The following is a 27,852-nucleotide window of genomic DNA, read 5'->3' on the forward strand; positions in this document are numbered from 1 at the left end:
ACACGCCTGGCACTGCAGGATTTGAGTCCCTCTCGGCGTAGTGTGTTACTGATGGTAGCCTTTGTTACTTTGGTCCCAGCTCTCTGCAGGTCATTCATCAGGTCCCTCCGTGTAGTTCTGGGATTTTTGCTCACCGTTCTCATGATCATTTTGACCCCACGGGATGAGATCTTGTGTGGGGACTCAGATCGAGGGAGATTATCAATGGTCTTGTATGTCTTCCGTTTTCTTACAATTTATGTAACCAACCTGCTTGCCTATTGTAGATTCACTCTTCCCAGCCTGGTGCAGGTCTACAATTTTCTTCCTGGTGTCCTTCGACAGCTCTTTGGTCTTGGCCATGGTTGAGTTTGGAGTCTGACTGTTTGAGGCTGTGGACAGGTGTCTTTTATACAGATAACGAGGTCAAACAGGTGCCATTAATATAGGTAACGAGTGGAGGACAGAAGAGCTTCTTAAAGAAGAAGTTACAGGTCTGTGAGAGCCAGAAATCTTGCTTGTTTGTGGGTGACCAAATACTTATTTTCCACCATAATTTACAAATAAATTCTTTAAAAATCCTACAATGTGATTTCCTGAATTTTTTTTTCTCATTTTGTCTCTCATAGTTGAAGTGCACCTATGATGAAAATTACAGACCTCTCTCATCTTTCTAAGTAGGAGAACCTGCACAATCAGTGGCTGACTAAATACTTTTTGGCCCCACTGTAAGGTGTCACATGCAATCCTATCAACTGTGTAGCAGCTCTGAATACTGTTAAAGTATTCGAAGGTAAAGAGGCCACACCTCTTTTCTGGGACAGACAAGTATAGAAGCCACAACCTCTTCAGTGGGACTGATGGGTATAGAAGCCACAACTTCTTCACTGGGACTGACAGTTATAGAAGCCCCATCTCATTTACTTGGCTTGACTGCTATAAAGGCCACATGTCCTCGACTGGTACTGACTGGTGTAGAGGCCATGCCTCCTTTACAAGGGCTGATTGGTCCCACGTTCTTCTCTGGAACTGACTGGTACAGATACCACACCACCTTTATTAGGACGAACAGATATAGAAGACCACAACTCATTTACAAATATGCAGAACACATAACTGCAAAAAATAAGCACTACAATAATTTATTTATTGTAATGTTTTATTTTTTACTCTACATATATGGCAGCCATTCCATTCCAGTCTCTGTTGATAAGGCATTTTACATAATATGGCAGCGATTAAATGATCACCAAATCTTATTTAATGAGGAGAAGTATAAAAGTCACTGCGGTGGGCATCACTATTCTTTTTCAACAGGAGCAGCTGGGTAGCAAAGAGTGTTAGTAGTACCACAAAAATAGCTGGAATGAAAATTTACTTAAATCATAAAAGAAAAAGCAGGGTGTGTTTTGGTTTTTACTGTCAGAGGTACGTATATGACAGCATATGACAAAGTGTCAGGTGCCTCCACACTTCACTGACTGTTATGACCACCTACTCATCTGAATGTCACTCAGCAATCGTAGGATGCCAATGTGATCAACAAAAAATGGCAAAATACAGCTAGGTGAGAAGTGCACAGTAAGTACAGTTCAAAACAGGATTTCCCAAGAGCCAATAATAATCAATTATGTAGTATAACTAGTTTTTGGTATTATTATATAGTATGCTGTCTCCATGATCTTGTGTGGAAATGATTAAAACAGGTAAGCTGTCATCTTTGGCACCACTTCTGCTCTGTGATTATTTTGCCTTTACAAGTCATACACTAAATATAAGCTCATACAAACTAATAGAAACGTTTAAGTAGTGAGTTTATTTCAGGGTTTTGGAACCACAGGTTTGCTGTCCGAGTGCCCTGAAGGCCCTGCAATTATAAGCTTTCTTTACTCATAATACAATTAATCTATCCTTGAAAGCCTTGATCATTAACTCATATGTTGGATTAGGTGTCTTAAAGTATGAAAAAAAAAAACCCACTTTAAACTCTGCAGGGCAGTGGATGTCCAGAACTAATAAGGGTGCTTCCCTCTGCTTTATGCCCATTTTCCACTACATGGTACTCATGGTACTCCCACATGTAGTAGTTTTATCTGTGCTAAATATGTTTGCTCTTCCTGACCAGGGGCCCATGCGTATTAAAGCAGGCCATATAGGCGGAGTGAAAAACAATGCAGACTGTTGATTGGTCAAACAGAATTGCCATCAAAGAAATGATACAAGCGCCATATTAAAAACTCAGTGAATTTTTTGCAATATTAAAGGTGGAATCATAATGCATAAAAATGGCTATAGGCAAAGACCACACCCACCATAGTGTGGAAAACTTAAAATTGATCTGTTATTACTACTGCTATTGTTTACAATTACCGTGACATACAGCCTTGACCAAAATATTGTTACCCTCAAATTCTTTCATAAATTCTTTCATTGTTTCCAGCATTCTACACAGAGCTCGAGGAATGAACTGAACAAAATTATTCCCAAAATTGTGAGAACCAGTTGCTCCTTTAATTTGTACTTAGAGACTCGGTCTTTGTGTCTGTATGTGCCACACTGAGCATGGAGAAAAGAAAGAATAGCAAATAATTGTCCAAGGATGTGAGAAACAAAATCTCAAGGTTTAACTTAATCTCCACATAAATTAATGTTTCTATGTCCACTGTGCACTGGGTCATTAAGAGGTTTACAGCCCATGGCACTGGAGCTGACCTCCCTGGACATGGATGAAAAGAAGAAATTGATGTAAGATTGCAACAAAGGGTTACAACAGTTTCAAGATACAACAGTTTCAGCTTGCACTATCCATTGTCATCTGAATGAAATAGGACGCTATGGTAGGAGCCCCAGGAGGATCCAACTGCTGACCCGGAGACATAAAATAGCCAGACCTTAACTGAGGAAGGTGAGTCTTCATCAAAGGACATGGGTCTTCCAACAGGACAATAACACAAAGTGTACTTCAAAAGCACACATAAATGAATTAAGACAAAGTGCTACTGGGTTTTGAAATGGCCAGTAATGAGTCTAGATCTAAATCCCAACGAGCACTTGTAAAGCAATCTTAAAAATAACTGCACGTATAAGCACACTCAAATTGGAATGACCTGGAGCAGCTGGCAAAAAAGAGTGTTCAAAAATTCCAGTAGGGAGGTGTAGGAAACTCATAAATTATGGTTACAGGAAGGGATTGATTGCAGTTATTGTTTTTAAAGGGTGTGCTACAAAATACCAGGTTAAGGTGGCCAATTTTATGCAGTCCATTCTGAAATTCTGTGTGAAATAATACCATATTAGATATTCTCAGCTTTTTAGTGTTGTTTCGAACAAAAACTGAACTTGTAAACACCAAAGCAAAAATACCCATATTTACCAGCAGGAGGCAGTGCTGCACTGTGCAACTGTAGGATCAACGGCAGTGGACTGTGCTTTTGATATATATTTTTTAACTTATTTTAGCCAATTGTTTTCCGATTTCAGGTCTTATAAACCACCACAATATTTTAAATAATTGTTCTTGTAAAAACTCCACAATAAACAGGTTGACTAGTAATATGTGACGGTCATAAAAGGAGGAGCAAGCAAAGATCGATTGTGGCTCACCACTTTGTGCCAATCTACCGTACATAACATTGTAAAAAGATTCAAGGACTCTGGGAAAATCTTGGTCTGTGATTGATAATGTGTTCTCCAAGCCAAATGGAGACACTTCTTTTAGATGTTGCTGCCATCAAAAAGCTCCAATACAAAAATATTTAACCCCCACTAAAGAAAATGAGGATTTATAAGTCTGAAAAATGTATTAAAACATTAGATTAGATTTTGCTTTATACGTTGAATAATCCATTAAATAAACAAGAAAATGATGTGTGCAGTGTACTATGTTAATAAGGCCATGCCCAAATATTCAACCCCTGCATAATACTGCTGATCTTAAAACCTATTTCTGGTTCATATGACCTGAAGTTGGGTAACAGCATGATTAAATCATAGGTCACTCAGCAGTGATCCCTAATATGCTTCAGCTGTAATGTGATATATAAACACTACCCAAAGATTCAAGTGTTCAAGGTGTGTTGCAAATATGCTGAAAACTAAAGAGCTGTAACAAAAGCTAAGAGAGGAGATCATTTTATTGCACCAGTAGAGTAATGGGTGTTAGAAGACTTGCAAGACCTTGAACATTCTTAGAAACACCTTTGGGAGTGTTATACAGAAGTTCCAGAATTATGGCACAGCAGCAAACCTGCCTGGCCATGGGAGAAAGCCCAAACTTCATCCAGAATTAGCAATCTCATCAGGACACCGAAGGAAAAACCCTGTGTTAATGGAAAATATTTAAAGATGAAGTACTAAACCTGATGAAGCCTGGAACAAATGTGTCAGTAGCAACCATAAGATCACTTAAACCAAGGACTTCATAGCTAGAGTCCACGATGCACAGCACTCTTGTCCTGGATGTATGGGAAGGGTTGACTGAAACCCACCAGAAGCAACATGGTTAGGCTATGCAGAGATCTGGATCACGGTTCTACGAAGTGATAAATGAAAACTGGAACTGTTTGGCCACATGGCTCTGCGGTTTGTTAGGTACAAAAAAGGCGAGGCTTGTGAACATAAGAATACAATCCCCACAGTCAAGCATAGTCAAGCAAGGAGAGTCAGTGATGACGTGGGGATGTTTTTCTGCTGCAGGAACTGGCAACCTTGACTGTGTGACTGGCTTCATAGATTTACAGTAATAACAAGGTATTTTGAAGAGGAATGTTATTTCTTCTGTGGTAAAATTGAACCTTGGTGATAATTGGACTTTTCAGCAAGAAAAAAAACCCAAGCAAATGTCCAATATATACACTGATCAGCCATAACATTAAAACCACCTCCATGTTTCTACACTCACTGTCCATTTTATCAGCTCCACTTACCATACAGAAGCACTTTGTAGTTCTACAATTACTGACTGTAGTCCATCTGTTTCTCTGCATACTTTTTTTTTTAAACCTGTTTTACTCTGTTCTTCAATGGTCAGGACCACCACAGAGCAGGTATTATTTAGGTGGTAGATAATTCTCAGCTGTGCAGTGACACTGACATGTGACACTGACATGGTGGTGGTGTGTTAGTGTGTGTTGTGCTAGTATGAGTGGATCAAACACAGCAGCACTACCATGTCAGTGTCACTGCAGTGCTGAGAATGATTCACCATTCAAATAATACCTGCTCTGTGGTGGTCCTGACCATTGAAGAACAGCATGAAAGGGGGCTAACAAAGCATGTAGAGAAACAGATGGACTACAGTCAGTAATTGTAGAAAGTGCTTCTATATGGTAACTGGAGCTGATAAAATGGACAATGTGTGTAGAAACAAGGAGGTGGTTTTAATGTTATGGCTGATTGGTGTATATACTGTATATGGTGCTGTACAGAACGGGATAACAAGTGTCAAATGTACGTTCTTATGTGGTTTCTGACAATGTATGACAAATAGACAAAATACTCTACTGTAGTACCCTAAGAGATAAATTATAGCAGCCAGATCATCCACCACCAGTATGTTGGAAGGAGGTAGGAGGAAAGCACAGTACGCTGCCTTAACGGGCAGCATAACAAGTGTCAAATAAACATGTGGTTTCTGACACTGTATGACTATACCTATGACTTTAAAAGGGGATTATTATTATTATTATTTTCTTTGTGGGTAGCACTGTCGCCTCACAGCAAGAAGGTCCTGGGTTTGATCCCCAGGCAGGGCGGTCCGGGTCCTTTCTGTGTGGAGTTTGCATGTTCTCCCCGTGTCTGTGTGGGTTTCCTCCGGGAGCTCCGATTTTCTCCCACAGTCCAAAGACATGCAAGTGAGGTGAACTGAACATACAAAATTGTCCATGACTGTGTTTAACATTAAACTTGTGAACTTGTGAACTGATGAATCTTGAGTAATGAGTAACTACCGTTTCTGTCATGATTGTAACCAAAGTGTAAAACATGACGTTAAAATACCAATAAATAAATAAATAAATTATTTTCTTTGTCTGTCAATAACCTCAGTTTTTGTTTCATTCAACAACTGAAGGTGAGCTTTCAGTGATATCAAGTGAACCCTGAACTCTCACATTTGTAATTAGATAAAATAAAATTTTTTATAGTTTTATTTGTTTGAATTTTTCATGTTGTCCCAACTTTTTTCTGATTTGGGCTTGTAGACTAGGAGACTCCAAAATGCAACCATATTCTGCAAATCTCCAACCATCATGCTTGGAGAAATATGCAAGTGTATTAATAGGTGGAGCTGGAGAGGTGCAGCGATTTATTATGGCAGCTGGGATCCTGGGTTTGATTCGGCCGGTGCTATTGCCTGTTTGGGCGTCTACATGCAGGCATGATTGGCTGTGTCTTGGGGGAATGAATTGTCGTCCTGTCTAGAGTGTTTTACTGCACTGCGAGCAGTGATTCCTGGGAAAACTGGACCCATCACGACCCTGACCAAAATAAAGCCGTGGGAAAGTATGGCTATGGTGGTGTAAAATTAAGCTAAACAAGCACTAAGCCATTTTCCATTACTTTATTCACACCACCCTTTCCTAAATGTGGCAATCATTCTTTCCCTCACTGCATTTACTCTTAGGCTGTTTTGGCTTTGTGTAATGGCTGTATATTATGTTTTAAATTGTTGGCTGGTCAGTATTATACACAGAACTACAAAAGCATTTTGGGGGTTGTAGTGTGTGTAAGTAATTATGTTTGGCAGTCAGCTTGGCTTTGGGTTTGCGTAAAAGTGGTTTCATATGTTGATGCATTGAACCATGATAAGCACCTCTTTGTTTCAGCCTCAGTTAAATTAGTTGTGCGTATCTATAGATAAACTGAATAGTGACCTACTGTGCTCATAGCCAGTGCAATTTCTTTTATATAATTGATTACGACTGTTAGCAATTGTTGTGGCTGAAACACATGAATTCAATAATTAGAAGGGGTGTCCCAATACTTTTGTCCATTTAATCTTTATATAACAAATGGTGGTGCTGGAGCCTATCCCAGCTTTTCAATGGGCGCAAGGCACACAGTAACACCCTGGACAGGGCGCCAGTCCATCGCAGGGCAGACACACATACATACACACACAGACTCATATACACACACCCTTTTACCTATAGGGCAATTCTGTCTCCAATTAACCTGACTGCATGTTTTTGGACTGTGGGAGGAAACCGGAGCTCCCGGAGGAAACCCACGCAGACACGGGGGGAACATGCAAACTCCACACAGAAAGGACCCGGCCGGCCCACCTTGCTGTGAGGCGACACTGCTACCCACTTAGCCACTGTGCTGCTCAACAGGTATATAGAGTTAATTATGTAAATTAATTTTATTTTTTGTGCCAGCTGTTTTAGGGAGGCCATTTCTCAAATGTGCACAAGGTAAGGTCCATAAAGACTTGAGGTTTGGTCTGGAGGAGCTCCTGTGGACTGCACAGAGCCATGATCTCAACCCCACTGAACATCTTTGGAATAATTTAAGAATAATGATTGCAAGCCAGGTCTTCTTGCAGGTGCAGTGTGTGTGTGTGTATGTTGGAAGTGAGTGAGGATAATTTTAAGAAACTGAATATTTTATTTAAAACTAACTTTCTTGTTTCACAGACAGTAAACATCCCCTGTTTAAATATCATAAAGTCTTGCATCAAATAGTGAATTTCACTTCATGCTCAGTGTTATGTTTTTAGTTGTTTGACCTGGGATAGTGGGGCCCAATGTTATATCCTGTCATGGGGCCCAAAATTCCGGCCAGCATCCCTTATTTCTTGTGCACCATCAGTGTATAATCTTTTGTCTACATAGGCACAATCCACACAGACACACTCTAAAATCTTCAAATATAGGCATAAAGAAGTGGCCAACTAAAGCAATAAGCCACGAGAGGCCGTGCGCGAAGCGGAGTGCCTAAAACTTCTTTCCCGTGCTAAAATCATAGCAGTAACGCATGGTCTCGAGTGGCTTATTGCTGTTATAAAACGGCGGTCAACATAAAATACAATAAATACAACAATTTTTAATTCATAAATGTATTTATCGTGTATAAACTTACAATAAAGCATTCTTCCGCGACGCAAGGTAGTTCGATTAACAGTGTTGCTAGGCAACATGAAGGCGAACATAACATTATCTTTTTCTTTTCAGTGGCGTATTAATATGGAATGATAATCGGGGATTTTACAACGGCTTCGAACGCGGCTCAGCCAATCAGATTTTAGAACCGGAACTATCCGTTTTATAATCCATATTAATTCTCATGGTTTTGGAATGGAATATCAAACAAGCTCCTGGTCAGGCATCCTAATACTTTTGACCATATAGTGTACTTTAATGAATTTGTCAAAATGTGTTAATGTTTTGTTTTTGTTTTTAGCAAGTTTAGTAATTTAAGATTTAAATGTGGGTATTGGGGGCCAAAGTTAAATGTTAGGGTCAAAACAATTTCTTAACAAGAACAAATTGATGGTATAGCCTATTAGTTTTGAAAAGCAGATTTGGTGTCATTTTGGGATGTGCATCACCACACCTACTTCTTAACAGGCCTTACTCACCTTAGTTAAGGTCAATGTACTGTACATGATTTCACAATAAGAAAGATACTGGGCAAAAATGGCATCCATAGGAGAGTTACAGGGTGCAAACCACTGCTGACCAAAAAAACCCCCAGAAAGGCTTGTCTTGCATTTGACAAAAACATACAGTATTTTTGACCCCATTTTAGGGTAATACTCTGGGAACTGCTGAGACAAAGGTGGAACTTTTTGGGAGACTTGGGTCCTAACACTGCATTCAACCATAAGAACATCATACCAACAGTCGAACATGGTGGAGGAGTGTGAATGTCTGGAGCTGATTTGATTCCGCAGAAGCTGGATGACTCGTCATAACTGATGCTGTCCTGAAGAAGAATGTCTGCCTGTCAGTTCATGACCTAAAGTTCAAGCCAGTTGGGTTATGCAGCAGGACAAAGATCCGAAGCACACAAGAACGTCCACGTCTAAATGGCTTAAAAGAAACAAAATAAAAGATGTGGAGTGGCTGGGTCCAAGTCCTGACTAAAATTTTATTGAAATGATGTAGCAAAACCTTAACTGTGCAGTTTATGTTGAAAACCCAAGGGTGGCACAACCAATTTTAGTAGGCAATTACTTTTCCACATGGGTATTATAGATTTGAAATAAATCTTTACCTTACCTAAATAAAACAATTATTTATAAGCTGCATTTTGTGTTTACACATATTGTCTTCATCTTATATTAACATCAGTGTTAAGAGAACTAATTTTAAAATGTGACAAATTAGCAGTTATAGAAGAAATCAGATGAGGGTTAAATACTTTTAGTAAACCCTGCTTCATAATTTGTCTTGTGCTTTAACTCCATTCTTCTTCAACACCTCTGTTGTGTGTAATCATAAAGCATTTACATTTTTATCCTAGTGAACTCTTTTACATTTTCAATTCTTTTCATTTCACTAAGATTGATGCTTTCTTCTACCAACATGACATATGCATACCGTACATCTGGCAATGAATCCTATGAATCACACCATGGTGCTGTAACTGGACCTCTGTGATAGTTATTTTTTCATTGTTTTCAGTTGTTCTACTTCTAAAGAAAAACTCATCTGAAACTTAAAACCCACTCTTAATGATCTATCAGAATCATAGAATCATAGTAATGTATTTTTTCAAAAGAGCAAATATAGAAAATTATGCTCTCTCAGGTCTGCATTGTAGTTTGATGGATTGGATCACCACTAATGGAACCCTAAATTAAATTTTCGCACAGGCCCTGAAGGTTACCTGCCAATCATGCATTCTCTGTGCATCAATTTTCTCTCCTATCTCTTTACATTTACATTAATCTGTCTTCTGGTCTTCTTTTTGTCTGGATAATAGAAGTAAGAGTTTCTTTCGTACATTATTCAAAGAATTAACCAAGAGTCTCATCCTTAACAGAGTCAAGAACGAACGAAGATACTTTTAAACCACAGACTTGTGGTCATTCTTTTTGTTAAACTCATGTATTACATCAGGGGTGAGCAAACTTTTCGGCTCATTGGGTTTTAAAATGTGATGGAGGGTGTGGGCCATTAGCAGATCGGGGGGTGAACTAAAATACAAGGGTTCTTCAAAAAGTTTCGGCACTTGATTTAACTCTATTTATTAAGAATTTAAAAAACAAATGACATCTACAGTCACCTTCCAATGCATTTTTCCCAGTGTCGTACCAACTTTTTAATGCCATCAGCACAATAATATTTTTGGTTGAGCGTGTAGCCATTGATGCACCACTGCTTTCACATCATAATCACATGAAAATCTTCTTCCCCTTAAAGCTTCTTCGAGCATCCAAAAAGGTGGAAATGAGATGACGCTACAGTAAATAAGGTATTAGAATTACAGTATGGACCAAAAGATGACTGGGTTACCTAGCTGCACTCAATGGCATTATTATCATAATCAAGGTCTAAACCAGGGTGTCAGGGTGTACATTCATATATCTTGCTACTGCTTCTTGTAATAAAAAGATTGACCATTTTTGATCAAGTTTGAAGTGACGTCTTTTTTTCCTTATAAAGGTCTTTCAGTCTCTCAGACACGACCAATTACTACTACTCCCGCCCTCAATGTTTCCAACGAATATATAAAAGTGTGGACACTTTTTGAAGAGCCCTCATAAATTACACGTGAAACTCATTACCTAAGAAGTAAGGTACATACCTTATTTAATTTTAGTGGTAACAGTGTTGTTGATCCTTTTGCCTAGTCAGTGTAGTTGGCATACTTGGTGGAAAAGTGGTGGCTGATATTTTATCCTTTAAAAACCGCAAAGGTTTATTGGCAAATAAGACAACCGGCCTTTGATTGGACTTCGGTGAACAACCATTTAGCTGTCCAGTCCTTATTAAAAACTTGGCATTCACTGTTGTCTTTTCTTTTTTGTGCCATTCATTGTTAAAGTAGGGCTCAATGCAAATGTGAAGGATAAATATCTGTGTGTAAAGACGATAGACTCAGTTTTAGCAGAGGTCAGTAGTGTTTGGAGTGCGTCATCTAGTGGAATCAACTGATAAAAAAGTCTTTAGGACAATTCTGTTAAATACTTGACAGGCTGGAATAAACAGCCCTATGTGGTTTGCGGGCTGTAGTTTGCCCACTACTGTACTACATGCAGTGCATTTAAAACTTTATTGAGACTCTATGAGTCAAAGATGGATTGCACTGTTGTGCAGCAGGTAGTATCGGTGTCACACAGCTACTGGAATCAGGTATGATCATGCCTCTGATTATAGTATGTGTAAAGCTGGACATTTTTCTCTATTTGTCAGTGTTCATAATCTCTAGGTTTTGGTGTCTGGCAATTTTAAAAACACCCCAGGTAGGAGTGAGTAAGTGGGTGAGTGTGTGATGCGCCACATTATCTTTTTTGAAGACAGATGATTTGACATAGTGTGAAATTATATGAAGCCCAAAACAAGCCAAAGCATCAAAAAGAACTCTTAAAGATTAAAGCTCAGACATGACAATGACCCAAAACCTTCAGCCAAGACAATGCAAGTGTAAGGGCAGTTGTAGCCTAGTGGATAAGGTACTGGACTAGTGATCGAAAGGTTGCTGGTTCAAGCCCCACAACTGTCACTGTTGGACCCTTGAGCAAGGCCCTTAACCCTCAATTGCTTGGATAATATACTGTCACAGTACTTTAAGTTGCTTTGGATAAAAGTGTCTGCTAAATGCTGAAAATCTAAATGTAAATTTAAGCTCTTCGAAAACACTTTAAAGACTTTGAGGAATGATATTGCTCTTTATACCGCTGAAGTTTTGCTTGTAAAACAGCATAGAAAGAATTTTCAGTAAATTTGAGGAACTGGATTGCAGGGACTTGCTTTCATTCTTTGAAACTAAATAAAAAACACCTCACTCTTCACCTCACTCCACAACGTTGAATCAGCTCATCTGGACACAAATAAGATTGGGGTGTAGCTGCAATTACGACATTGTAAGATGGTGAAAGATGTACTCGCCCTCCACACCAGTTCAGGGATGGTTGTTCCCTCTTCCCATAGATAGCCTATCCCCGTTTAAACCTTGTCAAAGATCTGCACATCTCCATCATTAGGTGAGTGTAAACCATCTAATGATGCGTCCTGACCAGGAGGTGTCTATGTTGTGCCATCCGTTTCACCAATGGCTGTTTAGTTTTCCCGATGTACAGTTCCTGTCAATCCTCCCTGCACAATATCGTGATTGAAGCTCTACCCCAATCATATGTGAATAGCTCACATGGCCATTGCAATTAATGGTCATTGTGATTTTCATATGGAACTTATCACCTGTTCCATTGTTATGCAATTGGCCAGTTTCGGTCTTCATGCAAACTGGCTGCATATGAGGTTGGGGTATTCAGCACCAGCTCAGACTGAAGAAGTCACTTGGATGAATAATAATGCGTATCTCCACACCAAACTTGTGTCAAGATGAACTGATTCAACTTTGTGGATTTGTGTACTTGGATTATTGAGCATGCATCAAAAGATTTGACACTATAGTAACTTAGTGTTGCTGCCTCCCAGTATCCTCTTTTTAACTGCCATGAAAAAGGGTGTGTCTGAAAACCTAGAGATCTTTCTATATAGACAGCATTTTACATCATTTTACTCACGCTCCCGAGAAGAAGGCTGTTTGAATTCTTAAATAGCTTAAAATGCTGCCTACTAAGGTGCCTTATTTGGAAGCAATAATCTGAGTGAATAACAAGGGAGCATCCAATGCATATTTAGCTGTAAAGGCAATCCCAGAATTCAGTGAGGCACAACTTTTCTTACAAAAAATTACAAATATGGCGGACGAATGCAGAGCAACGAACGGCGATCTTTTCAAATGTAAATAAATTCTCAGTGATTTTAAATTTGTATAAAGATGTTATTTATTTGCAAAATCAGGCTTGTCAGTCATGAGGTACATGGGAGAAGATGTAAGCTGACATGCCAGTGGGATATGCTGCCTCAGCCCATTGGTTTGAATGGCCTGAGGCTAACTGTGTTAGCTTAGTAAGTGAAAACTGCAGTGACATAATAGTCGTAATCGCTGTCTAAGCAGTGCGTCTAAATAACCTGCCTTAGGTTAGTTTGATGTCTTATTAGAATCCTCTCTATTTAGGCAGCTGCCTATATAGGCAGTGGGCAGGTAGGCAGCTTACTAGCTTATCGAATGGACACAAAGTGTAATCATATTAAGAGAATGTGTTTCCATTAGTGCAGTGTCCAGTGATAATGTGCTTTTCATGACATCACATCCATGGTGATCTTGGCTGGTAGGTGGGGGCTTGTCCATGTAAACAATGTAAATGTAAACATGTAAACAATTGGAGGGACAGTGGTAGCCTAGTGGGTAGGGCTTTGGGTTATTAACTGAAAGATTGAGAGTTTGAACCCCAGCTGTGTGAACTGTTGGGCCCTTGAGCAAGGCCCTTAACCCTCTCTGCTCCAGGGGCGCCATACAGTGGCTGACCCAGCGCTCTTCTAATATGAAGAAAAATTTTTGTTGTACTGTACTTCTGTATATGTATATACGACAAGTAAAGGCATTCTATTCTACTCTAAACAGCCAGTGAAGTGTTCCTGTTCCTTGCTTAAAAAGGCTGTTTGGAGGTGAATGTTTGCAGGCGATGACAGGCTTCAGCACTAGGCATCTGTAATTTTGTGTGGCATACAGTATCTTTTGTTGGTACAGCAAGCTTTTAATAGATAATTACAGTACTCCTACTTGACAGTGTCTGCTTTAAGAAGGTAGAATTCTGATAAATAGACTTGCTGGTAAGGTAGCATCATGTTAAAATAAAAATTCACTGATGTTTTATGTGTGATGCATTTACCACCGATGTTTGCCTTACAAAATTGCAGGGCTGTGAGCACCTGTTAGCAATGAGTAGGAGTAAAATAGTGCTTTGGGTCATTGTCGTGTTGGAAGATGAATCATCGCCCTAGTCTGAGTTCCAGAGCACTCTGGAGCAGGTTTTCTTAAAGAATCTCTCTACATTTGGCTGCTGTCATCTTACCCTCTATGCGGACTAGTCGCCCAGTTCCTGCCGCAGAAAAACATCCCCACAGCATGATGCTGCCACCACCATGCTTGACAGTAAGGATGGTGTTAGCCAGGCGATGAGCAGTGCCTGTTTTTCTCCAGACATGATGCTTGTAGTTCAGGCCAAAAAGTTCTATTTTGGTTTCATCAGACCAGAGAATTTTGATTCCTCTGGTCTGAGAATCCTTAAGCGGGCTGCCATGTGCCTTTTAGTGAGGAGTGGCTTCCATCTGGCCACTCTACCATAAAGGCCTGATTGGTGGAGTGTGTTAGCAATGGTTGACCTACTGGATGGTTGTCCTATCTCCACAAGGGAACACTGGAGCTCTGCCTTAGTGACCATTGGGTTCTTGGTCACCTCTCTGACCAAGGCCCTTCTTCCCCGATTACTCAGTTTGGTCGGGCGGCCAGATCTAGGGAGGGTTCTGGTGGTTTCAAACTTCTTCCATTTCCGAATAATGGAGACCACAGTGCTTTTCGGGCCGTTCAATGCTGCCGAAATTTTTTTGTATCCTTCCCCAGATTTGTGCCTTGACACAATCCGGTCGGACAATTCCTTTGACTTCATTGCTTGGTTTCTGCTCTGATATGCACTGTCAACTGTGAGACCTTTTATAGACAAGTGTGTGCCAGTCCAAATTATGTTCAATCAACTGAATTTACCACAGGTGGTCTCCAATCAAGTTGTAGAAGCATCTCAAGGATGATCAGTGTAAACTGGATGCACCTGAGCTCAATTTTGAGCATCATAGCAAAGGGTGTGAATACTCATGTACCTATTATGTTTAAATGTTTACATTTTTAAAAGATTTACAAAAATGTCTGAAAACATGTTTTGACTTTGTCATTATGGGCTATTTTGTGTAGATTTTTTAAAAGAAAACTATACTCAAATCGGATTTGGAATATGTCTGTAACGTAACAAAATGTGGAAAAAGTGAAGGGGTGTGAATACTTTCTGATGGCACTGTAATTCTCAAATGCACCTGCAATCTTCTGTGCTGCATGATACCCTTGCTGGCCTAGGTGATTCCATGGTGGTGAACTAGTACATTAGACCATTGTACTAGCCCAGAAAAGTCTCTCTGAGTAGTCTTGCATATTAACATCACGCTGCTAGTTGTACATACTGTGGAACCTCGATTTAACGGACAAAATCTGGAAAACCAAACGTCTGGTCCGATTGTTTAAAAGTCCAGCGAGAAGCGTACCAAGACTAGTAGTTCAGTAATTGTCCACTAGCCAGCACATGTCTCTGTTCACATGACTGATAGGCTTTATTTTGTCAGGAGGCTCGCTTTGTTCTCGCCTTTTTGTCTTTTTTATGCTTATTTTTGCAAGTACTAGTGCTTAGTTATGCACCAGCACTGCTCCAGTAGCCACCAGCAGTGCTTCAGTCTCAAAATAATAGATACTATTATAGATAGAGTCCCCACTATACGATCATGGCAAAAAAACATCTTCACCACCACACAAGGAAAATGTGAAAGGTGAAATTTCTCCCCAGTAGTACAGAACACTAAATATAATATAAATTTACAGGTTTTAAATTACATATTTATATACACTGATCAGCCATAACATTAAAACCACCTCCTTGTTTCTACACTCACTGTCCATTTTATCAGCTCCACTTACTATATAGAAGCACTTTGTAGTTCTACAATTACTGACTGTAGTCCAGTTTTAATCTCCTTTTACTCTGTTCTTCAATGGTCAGGACCCCCACAGGAGCACTACAGAGTAGGTATTATTTAGGTGTTGGATCATACTCAGGACTGCAGTGACACTGACATGATGGTGGTGTGTTAGTGTGTGTTGTGCTGGTATGAGTGGATCAGACATAGCAGCGCTGATGGAGTTTTTAAACACCTCACTGTCACTGCTGGACTGAGAATAGTCCACCAACCAATAATATTCAGCCAACAGCACCCTGTGGGCAGCGTCCTGTGACCACTGATGAAGGTCTAGAAGATGACCAACTCAAACAGCAGCAATAGATAAGCGACAAGGTAGACCAACTAGGAAGGATTGTCTAATAGAGTGGACAGTGAGTGGACACGGTATTTAAAAACTCCAGCAGCGCTGCTGTGTCTGATCAACTCATACCAGCACAACACACACTAACACACCACCACCATGTTAGTATTACTGCAGTGCTGAGAATGATCCACCACCTAAATAATACCTGCTCTGTGGTGGTCCTGTGGGGATCTTGACCATTGAAGAACAGGATAAAAGCAGGTTTAAAAAGTATGTAGAGAAACAGATGGACTACAGTCAGTAATTGTAGAGCTACAAAGTGCTTCTATATGGTAAGTGGAGCTGATAAAATGGACAGTAAGTGTAGAAACAAGCAGATGGTTTTAATGTTATGGCTGATCAGTGTATTTACTTATGTTGTTTATCATATGTGCATGTTTAGCAGTTTTGTGGACTTTAGTGCTGAGTTTTTGTATATTTTCGCACCCCGTGGAAAAAAACCTCTGTGATTGTTTTGGACAATCACATTTTACGGACTAGTGCTCCCCCTTTTAGTCTGTTAAATTGAGGTTCCACTGTACTTGTACACTATGTATTCAAGACCGTATTAAAATGGTTAAATGCATATTGTTTAGTATTTTAGTAGCTTCTTAGAGTAGGGAAATCAATTAAGTTAAAGAGTTCAGATGTACCTCTGTGATTCCACAAAGGCCCTACAGACCAACCTCTAAAGCTCTATTTTCTTAATGGGTATGTGTGATTTTTGTGTGTGGTCTGGAAGTGTTTTTTCTGAAAGACTATCTGTGAGTCTTTTATTAAATAATGCCTTCCAGTAATTTAGTCCTAGGGACCTTTTGACCCACTTCTGACCCAGCTCAGCAGCTTATTAATAGGTCCCTCACATGCTGTTCGGATGATTTTGCAGAATCATATTTTGAAGTGTTCATTATAATCCTGTTTACAAGTTCACAACCAAGGGCAGTTTACAGATGGTCAGGGTCAGTGCAGACACATACTCGTACATAAAAGAGATTAAATACAGACACTACAAGAACACGTGTGGAGAACTAATAAAACACTGCTTGGTACACCTGAACTCAAATTAGCTTTTCTTTGAATTGGTTGAATCCTCTTGGATGACATGTTTAGTTGGGATTTGGGTTAAATCTTAGTATGACTATAGCTGCGTCCGAAATTGCATACTTACAGAGTACGTACTAGATTCGAGGAAGTACGCACCGCTCGGCCGGTAAAGAAGTATGCGCTTTCAGTACAGAAGTGTGCATTATGCACGCAACACCCCTACGTACTACGTCCGCCATCTTACCAATGTCAAGTGATGACGTGATGACACCATAGTTACAGACCACATGCTCATTACAAGCCCCACTTGCCAAAATTTTGGATATTTATCGTCTTTTTGCGCTAATCATAACGTTATTTAGGGTTGTACGCAATAATAACATTTTGTTTATCTTACTTACACTTGTAAACAGAGGACTCTCTGTTTTCCGCCATCTTTCTTCTTCCACTTCGAACACCTACGCAGCTCCAGTTGAATTATGAGATACATTAGCTGACCGAAAGTGTTCATCACTGTGTTCACCCACAGTTGAGCTGCGTTTTTTTTTTTTGTGTTTTATTTATGCATTTTCTCCCCTTTTTCTCCCGACTTTTAGCGCATCCAATTGCTCGATTGCATCATGCTTCCTCTCCACTAATGCCGATCCCCACTCTGATTGAGGAGAACAAAGCTAACCCACAACCCCTCCGACACGTGGGCAGCAGCCGTATGCATTTTTTCACCTGCACTAGGCGAGTGCTAATGTGGATCAGCCCTGTGTACGGAGAGAGACACCCTGATCAACGCACTCCTTCCCCACCCCTGTGCAGGCGGCATCAATCAGTCAGCAGAGGTCGTAGTTGCATCAATTACAAGGAGACCCTATTTGGCTTACTACTACCCCACCCCTATATGAAAATCGTTGTTCATGTGGCTGCTCAGCCCAGACGGATGGCAGAGCTGAGATTCAATACGATGTATTCGAGATCCCAGCTCCGGTTTGCTAGCGCCACCTGAGCGGCCACAGTTGAGCTGTTTTAACCATACCCATTGCTGACAGGTGTATAAAATCAATTTTATAAAATAAAAAATATGCATTTAACTTTGTGGTAATAGCTTAGACACTTTTTTTGCTCTTTTGCAGTGTGTAAGTCTTATATGACCAGAAGTATGTTGTCACCTGATCATGAGCTTGTTTTACATCCTATTCCTTAATTACAGGCACTTATGTGGAGTTAAACTCCCCTATTGCTATAACAGGCCTTGCTTACAGCCTCCACGCTTCTGGTCGAGCTTTCCGCAAGATTGTGTGCCCTTTTCATCAAGGAAATTGTGAGGTAATTCAACCTGAAGGTGTTCAGTGGGTTAAGGTCAGTGGCTCTACTCTAATGGTTCTGTGCAGTCACAAGAATTTCTTCACAGCAAACTTGTCAGACTATGTACATATGGACCTTGCACAAGTCTACAGTCATACTGGAACAGAAAACAAGTCTATTCAGTTGCCATAAAGCTAGATGCAAATACAACCCTAAATCAGAAAAAGTTGGGACAGTATGGAAAATGCAAATAAAATAAAAACACAGTGTTCTTTACATTTACTTTGACTTTTATTTGATTGCGGACTGTTTGAACCCATGATATTTAATGTTTTATCTGCTCAACTTCATTTCATTTGTTAATAAACATCCATTCCTGCATTTCAAGCCTGCAACAGATTACAAAAAAGTTGGAACGGGGGCAATTTAGGGCTAGTAATGAGGTGAAAACACTTAATAATGATGTGATTCCAAACAGGTGATGTAAACAGGTGACTGTAATCATAGCTTGGTACATGGTTTGGAGTCTTTGATGAGCAAAGATGATCAGATCTCCAGTTTGTCAACAAATGTGTGAGAAAATTATTGAAATATTTAAAAACAATGTACCTCAAAAAAGATTGGAAGAGATTTACATATTTCTCCCTCTACAGTGCATAATATCATTCAATGATTCAAGGAATCAGGAGGAATTTCAGTGCGTAAAGGCCAAGGGCGCAAGCTTAAGCTGAACGCCCGTGATCTTTGATCCCTCAGACGACACTGCATCAAGAACCGCCACTCAACAATAGCTGATATAACCACATGGGTGAGGGATTACTTTGGCAAACCTTTGTCAAGCACTACAATACAGAGTTACATGCACAAATGCCACTTAAAACTTTACTGTGCAAAAAAGAAGCCTTATGTTAACCATGTCCAGAGCCGGCGTCGACTTCTCTGGGCTCTGAGACATCTAGGATGGACCATCACACAGTGGAAATGTGTATTGTGGTCAGATGAATCAGCATTCCAGGTCTTTTTTGGAAAAACAAAACTCATACTGTTGCACATCTTACGACGTGTTTGCAGGAAGAATGATATAAAATAAAAGCTGAAACAGTAAATCACTTGGTATCCTCGGGGCCAAAACGTCTTTTAAGTGTGGTGAAAAGGAATGTAAGAAATTTTTTTTATTATCTGCATTTTCCATGCTGTCCCAACTTTCTCTGATTTGCGGTTGTACCGTTGATTTTATACATATTAACAATGGGTGTGTCTAAGACATCTGACCTCAAAAGGAGGGTATCCATATACTTTAGGTCAAAATCTTTTCAGTTGAACTAGTCTCCACTTGGGGAGTTTGTTTTTTTTCTTCATAGAAGTCAGTTTTCTTAGGCACTCAGGTTTCATTACACACTCTGCAAGACAACAGGATGAAATTGCTGCAGAAAAAGCGCCACTACACACAAAGGCAAACAGATCAGGGCTGTGTAACTTAATGCAATGCAACCAAATTATATAACAAGCCAGAAGAGCAAAGTGAACTAAGGGATGGGTGGAGGTGGACAGCAAGCACGGTGGTTGGTTAAGAAGAAGGCAGGGAATGATGCAATTTCGTCTAGGGCGCCAAATACGTCAGGGTTCCTCCTGGAGGCAAGTCATAAAGAATTAGAGTTGAAGAAGCAGACAGGTTCAGGAGTAGTGCCACAAAGTGGCTTATCGATTACCAATGCAGGCTTACTACAGTTGACTAATGACTAAAGCTATTGCTGCTGCATCCTAATAATCTTTTAAACTCTGTATTTCTTTATTTTATGTTTCCTTACATTGTTCCTGCAATTAAAGTCTTTAAACTCGTGTCTTTTCTTAAGGCCTAATCAGACTTGCTACATCTGTTGGCAACTATATCTTTCTCATCAACAAAGCAAACAGCACTTGCATTTAATCACAACAGGCAGGGGACTATCGCCGTTTTACCACTGTTCCTTCCTTGGACCACTTTTGATAGATACTGACCACTGCAGACCAGGAACACCCCACAAGAGCTGCAGTTTTGGAGATGCTCTGACCCAGTCATCTAGCCATCACAATTTGGCCCTTGTCAGACTTGCTCAGATCCTTACGCTTGCCCATTTTTCCTGCTTCTAACACATCAACTTTGAGGATAAAATGTTCACTTGCTGCCTAATATATCCCACCCACTAACAGGTGCCGTGATGAAGAGATAAACAGTGTAAAATTGTTTAGATCCTACCAGAAAAACAGGAATAAGCAGGAATAAATAACTGACAGCCCAATAGTATGTTTTGGGATGTGGAAAAAGGCCAAAGACAAGCTGTGTAAACTATTTCCAGACATTTGCCAAACTCCTTACAAACCATGACTGAAGGCAAGGTTCAAGCTCTGGTCGCTGGAACTGTGTGTCACCTAGGTGACCTTCTGTGCCACTGTTCCCTATCACTTTTTGGTTAACAAACAACCACAAATATGAGATTTTTTATTTAACCATGTCATCTAACCACATAATTTGCTCAAACAAATTAATCAGTAATGTTTTTTGCTTTAATTAACCTTATGTTAAGGTTACTTGTTAGTGTATATACAGCACTGGCACAGGTAAGTCCCAGGTGAGCACAATTAAAAACTAACATAAGGACCAGAATAAGTTGGCATCCTTTGATATAAAAGACAATTTTTTCTATGACCAAGGCACTGCTGGGATTCGAACCCAGGATCTCCTGTTTACTAGACAGGCGCTTTAACCAACTAAGCCACAGCACCATCTGTCTTTCAGCTGCAACTAGAGCAAGCAGGAAAGGTGGGTTTAAGATGCTAGCACAAGGGTTGTGGCTTAGTTGGTGGGCCAGTGTGCTACTCCTCTGTACCGTCAAATAAAATTATAGCTTAAGTTACATTTATTCCATTTTTGTTTGCATGATTTGCTGAAGCTGAACGGGTTTAGAAATGGCTGGTGAACAATGTTTGATTAACCAAAGCAGTCCCGAGGACTTGAACTAATGGAATGAAAGACAAGACACTATAAAATGCTAATGAAATGCTAAAATGCTAATGTAATAACTAAGCATATATACATAAACTAAATTGTGGGTTATGATTAGCTTCAGCTATTATTCTGTTGTCAGAAATCCCAAGTTGCAAAAACTCATTTCAGGTAGGTAACCCCGGACCTCGACCCCGACCCCCAAGCCCCCCCCCCAAAAAAAGCTAAAAAACCTCTCTCACACACCAAAGGATATGGAAGATAACAGAACTTTTAGGAGCTGCTAACTGAGCTACTAAGCTAACTGTTCACGTCACAAACACATTAATGTGTATTACATAGAGGCACTAGATAGTGTGAAAGATAATAGATTTATGTTCCCTACATAGTGCACTAGATTGTATATTAGAAAAGAATTTATGCTCCTTACCTAGTGCACTAGATAGTGTACTAGATAACAGACTTATGTTTCTTACAAAATGCTTTAGGTAGCAAATTAGTTAACGGATTTAGGTTCCCTACATAGTGCACTAAATTGTATATCAGATCACAGATTTATGTTCCCTACATAGTGCACTAGATAGTGTATTAGATAACGCATTCATGTTCATTACATAGTGCACTAGAAAGTATAACTAGATGATGATTTGTGTTCCTTACATAGTGCACTAGAAAGTGTATTACATAATTAATTATGTTCCCTTCATAGTGCACTAAATTTTATATCAGATAACGGATTTATGTTCCCTACATAGTGCACTAGACAGTATATTAGACAATTGATATACAGTATGTTCCCTACACAGTGAGCTAGATTGTATATCTGATAACGGATTTAATATGCGTGCGCGTGTGTGTGCGCTCTTGGCCGCTCGTTCTAGATTCCGGGAAATTTTATCTGACTTGCGGGCATCAGGGAGTCACTATGTACAGTATATGCGGGAGACTCCCGGAACTTCGGGAGACTTGGGATGTCTGTGTTGTTGGCATCCTTTGATATAAAAGCATCCCTTTTCTATGACCGAGGCACTGCTGGGATTCGAACCCAGGATCTCCTGTTTACTAGACAGGCGCGTTAACAAACTAAGCCACAGCGCCATCTGTCTTTTTGCTGCAACTAGAGCAAACAGGAAAGGGGGGTTTGGGGTGCTAGCATGAGGGGTTGTGGCTTAGTTGATGGGCCAGTGTGCTACTCCTCTGTACCGTCAAATAAAATCATAGCTTAAGTTACATTTATTCCATTTTTGTTTGCATGATTTGCCGAAGCTGAACGGGTTTAGAAACGGCTGGTGAACAATGTTTGATTAACCAAAGCATTCCCGAGGACTTAAACTAATGGAATGAAAGACAAGACACTATAAAATGCTAATGAAATGCTAAAATGGTAATGTAATAACTAAGCATATATACATAAACTACATTGTGGGTTATGATTAGCTTTAGCTATTATTCTGTTGTTGGCATCCTTTGATATAAAGGCATCCCTTTCTATGACCAAGGCACTGCTGGGATTCGAACCCAAGATCTCCTGTTTACTAGACAGGCGCTTTAACCAACTAAGCCACAGCGCCATCTGACATTTAGTTGCAACTAGAGCAAACAGGAAAGGTGGGTTTGGGGTACTACCACGAGGGTTGTGGCTTAGTTGGTGGGCCAGTGTGCTACTCCTCTGTACCTTCAAATAAAATCCTAGCTTAAGTTACATTTATTCCGTTTTTGTTTGCATGATTTGCTGAAGCTGAACGGGTTTAGAAGCTGGTAATTTCCAAGGACTTGAACTAATGGAATGAAAGACAAGACAGTATAAAATGCTAATGAAATGCTAATATGGTAATGTAATAACTAAGCATATATACATAAACTACATTGTTAGTTATAATTTGCTTCAGCTGTTATCCTACTGTTGGCATTCTTTGATATAAAAGCATCACTTTTCCATGACCAAGGCACTGCTGGGATTAGAACCCAGGAACTCCTGTTTACTAGACAGGCTCATTAACCAACTAGGCCACAGCACCATCTGCCGTTTAGTTGCAACTAGAGCAAACAGGAAAGGGGGGTTTGGGGTGCTAGCACAAGGGGTTGTGGCTTAGTTGGTGGGCCAGTGTGCTACTCCTCTGTACCGTCAAATAAAATTATAGCTTAAGTTACATTTATTCCATTTTTGTTTGCATGATTTGCTGAAGCTGAACGGGTTTAGAAGCTGGTAATTTCCAAGGACTTAAACTAATGGAATGAAAGACAAGACACTATAAAATGCTAATGAAATGCTAACTAAGCATATACACATAAACTACATTGTGGGTTATGATTTGCTTCAGCTATTATCCTGTTGGTGGCATCCTTTGATATAAAAGCATCCTCTCTCTACAACCAAGGCACTGCTGGGATTTGAACCCAGGATCTCCTGTTTACTAGACAGGCACTTTAACCAACTAAGCCACAGCACCACATATCAATGAGGAAGAAGGAGTGTAAGCAGGAGAGCGGGTTTTGGAGTGCTAGTACGAGGGGTTGTGGCTTGCTGGGCCAGTGTGCTACTCCTCTGCACCACCTTCAAACTAAATCATAGCTTGATCAGTTGTTCAGTCTTTTCCCGTCTCTCTCCGAGATTGCACCTCCCCAGCACGCCACTGCATTAAAGATGGCTGACGCTACCACAGTGTCATAATAGGATCTAAGCAGTGGTCGGTACACTCCAAAGGACCTCCAAAGTCATAACATACAAAATGTCAGATATTATGGTGATGATTTTAGGCAGCAGGGACCAGAAGTCTGGTCAGGACTGGATAAATGGTGTTTTTTGGTGTTGTTCTTCACATGTATAGTTTTAATTCTTTCATAAATGATTTTGTAAAACTCAGAATAGCCCAAAACAGGATCTAGTCATACTTAATCATTTGTACAGGTTTATAAAATCATCAGAAGAATAAACGCATTTGGGTTGATTAAAAACTGTCCATGTAAAGACAGTTAGTAATTGCCCTCTTTTCTCTCACACTTGAACAGCATAAAAGGCGCTGCTGGGATTCAAACCAAGGAACTCCCGTTTACTAGACAGGCGCTTCAACCAACTAAGCCACAGCACCATGGGGTTGCAAGTTGGATGGAAATAGTGATGAGAATAAAAACAAAAGGAAAAAGTTAAATGTAGCAGAAAATAGAAAATATCTAACCCTAATTTATAAATTTCTAACATTAAGTGACCTTCAGCAGTGGGAGATCAAATCTAAAGTTGAATTCATGGAATTGTGGGTTCTGTTTGTTCTATTTTTGATTTCTTTATTTGCTGAAGCTGATCAGCAAATATTTTAATTGTGTTTTATCCCTTCATAATTTATTTAAGAAATTGGGTAAAATGGAAAATAAAGAATTAGGAGTCTTTGTCTTTCTCACTTATAGACAATAAAGATACTTCATCAGATGAGGTTTCAGAAGCTAAGAAGGAGGAAAAAGAGAAGGAGGGAAAGGAAGGCGATTCAGGTTAGGATGCACTGACTGTGCGTTTTGCTTGTCTTGTTTGTTTGATGGTCTCTTAAGCCTGATGTAATACAATACCAAATAACTAGAATGTACACTAAGAAAAATAGCTACCGTCACGGCATACAAAATGTCAGATATTATGGTTATGGTGATGATTTTAGGCAGCAGGGACCAGAAGTCTGGTCAGGACTGGATAAATGGTGTTTTTTGTTGCACATACTGTATGTTCTTCACATGTATAGTTTTAATTCTGTCATACATGATTTTGTAAGATTCAGAACAGCCCAAAACAGGATCTAGTCATACTTAATCATTTGTACAGGTTTATAAAATCATCAGAAGAATATACATATTTGGGTTGATTAAAAACTGTCCATGTAAAGACAGCTAGTAATTGTCCTCTTTTCTCATGACACTCTCAGCAAAACACGTAAACAGCAGAAAAGGCACTGCTGGGATTCGAACCCAGGATCTCCTGTTTACTAGACAGGCGCTTTAACCAACTAAGCCACAGCGCCATGGGGTTGCAAATTGGATGGAAATAGTGACGAGAACAAAAACAAAAGAAAAATGTTAAATGTAGCAGAAAATAGAAAATATCTAACCCTAATTTATACATTTCTAACATTAAGTGACCTTCAGCAGTGGGAGATCAAATCTAAAGTTGAATTCATGGAATTGTGGGTTCTGTTTGTTCTATTTTTGTTTTCATGATTTGCTGAAACTGATCAGGTTTAGATTCTGTAACAAGAGTTTAAAAGGACCTCAAGTAATGAAATAATTATTGGTTTTTTATTAACCACAATTTATAAGCAGACAAAATATTTTTAATGTTTCACTGTTTCTACTTCTTACATTGTCACTAGACTGATTTCATGAAACTATGGTGTTGTGGCTTAGTTGATGGGCTAGAGTGCTACTCCTGTTCACCACCTCCAAACCGAATCATAGCTTAAGTTACATTCATTCTATTTTTTTCAGCTGATCCGGTTTGTAAATGCTTGGTTAACAATTTTCTTGCTGACGCTGCTTCTACCTGGGGGTTATATGAGACGATAAACACCCATGTGTTGGAAATAAAAGCAGTGTTTTCATGGCTGATGTAGCGATCTCTAATTATTTATTCTTTCTGTGCGGCCCGGAAATAAATGACCCACGGACCGGTGGTTGGGGATCTCTGGATTAGCATATTTGATACGAAATTTAGACGTGTAGAAAATGGAGTGTCTGATAAAATACTGAACGGGTGGCATAAAGACTTCTAGCCAAGGCTATAACAGAAATTGCAAAACTTAGCCAGATGTCCAGAAATAAATAACCTATGGACCGGTACCGGTCTACAGCCTAGTGGTTGGGGATCTCTGGATTAGCATATTTGATACGTAATTTAGACATATAGACAATGGAGTGTCTGATAAAATACTGCACGGGTGCCTGTGACGTTTGTGAACACGCAACCTGCTGATCTGGAGTCAGACGCGCTACCATTGCACCACAAGGCCCTTCACAACGCTTTCTAAACGAGGCTATAACTGAAAGTGCAAAACTTAGTCAAAAGTATGGATTAGCACAGTGCTTCCCAACTGTTTGTTGCACCACGGACCGGTTTCATATAAAATATAATTTCATGGACCGGCGGTGGCGAAGGGACTTATAATAGAATAACAATACTGCTCACAATTGAGCTTTTTGTTGCTGCAACGAGACGCTGCTTCCACCTGGGGGTGATATGAGATGATAAACAGCTGTGTGGCCGGTAATAAATGAACCACAGACTGGTACCGGTCCACAGCCCGGTGGTTGGGGACCTCTGGATTAGCATATTTGATCTTCTATAGAAACGGAACAAAATGGATTCCAGTATGAATTGATAATTGGCAGGGCCACAAACTTAGACGTAAAGGCACCGAGCAACAGAGTCATCAGAAAATGAGGCACTGAGACCATTGTGATTTGAACATGCAACCAACTGATCTGGAGTCAGACACGCTACCGTTGCGCCACGAGGTCCTGCATAAGGAGTTTTAAACAAGGCTATAACAGAAAGTGCAAAACTTAGCCAAGCTACATGTATGGATTAGCACAGCTCTTTCCAACCTTTTTTGCACCACGGACCGGTTTCATATAAAATATAATTTCACGGACCGGCGGGGGGGAGGGTGCACCGACTGTCTGCGAGTCGCCATCGGATGTCACCCGGAATCTTTAGGTCACAAACCATTGAGACTGTGTCTGTTTACCGTGGCAGGTGTAAGCCAAAACAAAATCAAAAAGTATGTCATAATAACTTAATTAAAATTAATCTAAATGAGCATCATGAAAACCCTAGTAAGGCTAAACTAAAGTTAGGACTTCTAAACATCAGGTCACTTGCATGCAAAACAGTAATTGCAAATGAAATAATTACAGATAATTGTCTTAGTGCACTTTGTTTAACCGAGACCTGGGCTAGACCTGATGAGTATCTAAGTTTAAATGAAGCATCTCCTCCGGGTTACAGTTATGAACATAAGCCACGTCTTAGCGGTCGTGGTAGAGGAATAGCCACAATTTATGATAAAGACATAGGTCTTACTGTAAAATCATCTCCCATAACAAACTCGTTTGAAGTTCTTATCTCTGACATAGCCAATAAATGTTCATCTGATAAAACTAGTATGTTTAAACTGGTTACTGTTTATCGACCTCCTGGTCCTTACGCAGAATTTCTTGACAAATTTGCCGATTTTCTTTCTAAATTAGTCTTATCAACTAAGAAAGCTTTAATTGTTGGTGACTTTAATTTTCATTATGAGGATAAGTGTAATCCACTCAAAATTGCGTTTGATTCTATTTTAGAATCCTTAGGCATCACCCAAAATGTAACAGGACCCACTCACTGCTGTAAACATACCTTAGATTTAATACTTACTTATGGTATAAACATA

General features: G+C 39.8%; 5 non-coding genes across 5 annotated transcripts; all 5 read right to left on the minus strand.

The window, feature by feature from the left end:
* Nucleotides 1–21,148: 21,148 nt before the first annotated feature.
* Nucleotides 21,149–21,222, minus strand: trnat-agu (transfer RNA threonine (anticodon AGU)). The gene has a single exon. It is a non-coding gene; the product is annotated as a tRNA-Thr (tRNA).
* A 1,244-nt stretch (nt 21,223–22,466) lies between these two features.
* trnat-agu (transfer RNA threonine (anticodon AGU)) lies at nt 22,467–22,540 on the minus strand. The gene has a single exon. It is a non-coding gene; the product is annotated as a tRNA-Thr (tRNA).
* A 399-nt stretch (nt 22,541–22,939) lies between these two features.
* Nucleotides 22,940–23,013, minus strand: trnat-agu (transfer RNA threonine (anticodon AGU)). The gene has a single exon. It is a non-coding gene; the product is annotated as a tRNA-Thr (tRNA).
* An 805-nt stretch (nt 23,014–23,818) lies between these two features.
* trnat-agu (transfer RNA threonine (anticodon AGU)) lies at nt 23,819–23,892 on the minus strand. Its single transcript has one exon. It is a non-coding gene; the product is annotated as a tRNA-Thr (tRNA).
* A 1,477-nt stretch (nt 23,893–25,369) lies between these two features.
* trnat-agu (transfer RNA threonine (anticodon AGU)) lies at nt 25,370–25,443 on the minus strand. Its single transcript has one exon. It is a non-coding gene; the product is annotated as a tRNA-Thr (tRNA).
* Nucleotides 25,444–27,852: the final 2,409 nt, after the last annotated feature.

Source organism: Trichomycterus rosablanca, chromosome 2 (assembly GCF_030014385.1).
Source record: "Trichomycterus rosablanca isolate fTriRos1 chromosome 2, fTriRos1.hap1, whole genome shotgun sequence".
NCBI lineage: Eukaryota > Metazoa > Chordata > Actinopteri > Siluriformes > Trichomycteridae > Trichomycterus > Trichomycterus rosablanca.